Genomic DNA, 2,869 nt, shown 5'->3' with positions numbered 1-2,869 from the left:
AGATTAACTGTAGGAGTCACAACAGTCTAAATTGGAAATGACCAGACTGAACAACCTTACTGAAGTCAACTGATTCTACCTGAAAAGCAGAATATATAGTATCCTGTTTCAAAGTTTGCATCTCATTCAGTTCCAAGTAGCCCTTTAGTTCTGAGGAATGTATTTGACTCAGATATTCACCCAGTTTGGCTAACTCTGAACAAATGCTCTTGCACCATCTAGTGCCGTGCCACTGTAAGTAGTATTCACCAGAAATGCAGTGGAACACCTCAGCAGAAACAATGATTTGTATCTATAGCAAGCCAGTTTCGAAAATACTCTAGTGGAGAGCCAGTTTGATGTAGTGGTTAAGAGCGCGGACTCTAATCTGGGAGAACTGGGTTTGATCCCCCACTCCTTCACATGCAGCTGCTAGTGTGACCTTGGGCCAGTCATAAGTTTTTTCAGAGCTGTTCTCTCAAGGGCAGTTCTTCAGAGAGCTCTCTCAGCCCCACCTACCTCACAGGGTGCCTGTTGTGGGGAGGGGAAGGGGAAGGGTAGTGAAGGGTAGAAAGTTTGGTGGTCCTGTTGCCATCCTTTTTCCATCCAGAACCTTGATTTAGAGAGGAAAAGGGGGAACATATTTTCAATATGCTTTCACCAGATCAGGGAGCATATTTCACAACATCCACAGGTGTATGAATCTATTAATTTCTCATGGCCCTAATTGAGGGGCACAAAACCTGAGCTTAATTGGTAGTAAACAGATCACCTCACACTATGTTTTGTCCTTTTTTAAAATCAGCTTTCTTTTGTTTAAGGCACAGGCTCATTGTCTGCTGCACACTGAGGTCCCCATAAAGGTAAAGGTAAAGGTTCCTTGCACCTGCTAAAATGCAGTTAATAAATTATATATTATATAGAATATATTAGCATATTAGAGTATATAGTATAGTATATATAGAGTGTATTAGTATATTGGAGTATATAAAGTACAGTATATAGAGTATATTAAACAATACGGTATGTATAATATAATTTACTAAGTAGTTCTTAAGGTAAAGGTTCCCTTGCTCGAAAGCCAGTCGAATCCGACTCTAGGGTTGCGGTGCTCATCTCCGTTTCAAAGCCGAAGAGCCAGCGCTGTCCAAAGACATTTCCGTGGTCATGTGGCCGGCATGACTAAACACCAAGGCGCACGGAACACTGTTACCTTCCCACCGAAGTGGTACCTATTTATCTACTTGCAATTTCTTGCTTTCGAGCTGCTAGGTTGGCAGGAGCTGGAACTAGAGGCGGGAGCTCACTCTGTCATGCGGCAACTCGGGTCTCGAACTGCTGAACTACTGACCTTCCACAGCCTGCAGTTCAGCGTCTTAACCACTTGAGCCACCGCAGTCCCCATACAAAGTACTAATTTTGTTTCAGCAGCACAAACTATTGCATGACCCTCCCCGTTCTTATAAAAAGGAATTGGTCAACAACAAAGCAGGGATTCTTTACAGATCTTCAATGGTCTGTGGTATGAAAATGGGCCTGGAGCAAGCCAGGCCGAGCAGCCCCTGCTGTGCTGCAAGCCGCCACTGCAGGGCTACTCAGCTCAGCAGGGATGACAACAGGCATCTGCTCACCCACCACACCATCCCTCAAGCTGGAGGTGGCAGTGCAGGAGGAGACTGCTGGTGAACGGACACCGACTGCCATTGCTGGTGAGGGTCTGAGACAAGCATCCCCTGAAACTAAGGAGGCAGAGGCTGGGCTGGGCTTGGCTTGCTTAACAGGACTTAACAGGAGACTTAACAATCCAACTTAGATGTATATGCTTGTTAAGAGCTCTTGAAGCACTGATGAACTGAAGAGAGTCCATTGTTAGAAGGTTTGTGCACGGATGCAGAACTGAAACCGTTGTTTGAAAAAGAAACATCGAAACGAACGGTAGCTCTGGGGAAGTTCGTCCTTCCGTTTGCCTTGACGTCGTCACTGACTGTCTGATGGTGTCCTGTTGTTGAGAAACAAAGATTAAAACAGCATGAAATCATTTTATATCAGAGTATAACTGTTGTTTTCAATTTTTGCACTGTATGCACCACTGCAGTAATTCTTGTATATTGTGTCATTATCATACTGCTGCCCCTTTAATTGTTGTATCATTGCTTCTGGCCAGCAGCAGCCCTCCAGGGCAAAAGTCCACCAGGAATTTTCCCTGCAAGATAAATGGCCAGCCCACCCCTGGGCTTTACTCGTGCAAAGTGTGTGCTCTCCCTCTGAGCCACACAGTCCCTCCCTCTCTCTCAGCTGACCACATGCCGTCCTTAGTCCTGAAAGTGAGACTTGTGTGTCTCTTCCCTGCCTTTGTACCTGCCCCAGTGGCTGCTCTGACTCAGCCCGTTCTCTGTGCATGCAGCCGGCAGAATGTCCAGCTTAGCCAACAGGTGCTTTCTGGAGAACTGCCTGGGGGTGCCTTACAGAAAATCTTTGAACAGCCGCAGCAGTTGATGGGAAATGGAGCGCTATGGAGAAGAGAAATAACCACGGATGTCTGAACATTGGCAGCTGCCTGCAGCCCCCTTTCTGAGTGTTCATTCACAACAGAAAACATTCGTCCTACTGCACACTTGTCTGTGGGGAACCACACTGAGGCTGTGTACGAAAAGCAGGAAATAAATATTCAAAATAAATAAGCAAACAAATAAACAGGCCAAGCTGGAGAGGAAGGAGGTGCTGAGCCTTCCAGAGCAGTGCTTGGTTCAAAAAGACCTGTGGTATCTCCCCCACAGCCTGGATAAATCTGTACAACAGAAGAGTCAGATTGCTCCAGCTACTTCCCCTTTTCATTTATATCCTTGGCGACCAGCTCCCCTCCGTCCCTTGCCTGAACTCAGTGAGGACC

Source organism: Gekko japonicus, unplaced genomic scaffold (assembly GCF_001447785.1).
Source record: "Gekko japonicus isolate JY-2015 unplaced genomic scaffold, Gekko_japonicus_V1.1 scaffold1544, whole genome shotgun sequence".
Lineage (NCBI taxonomy): Eukaryota > Metazoa > Chordata > Lepidosauria > Squamata > Gekkonidae > Gekko > Gekko japonicus.
The sequence above is the reverse complement of the archived record's forward strand: the minus strand, read 5'-3'. Positions refer to the sequence as shown.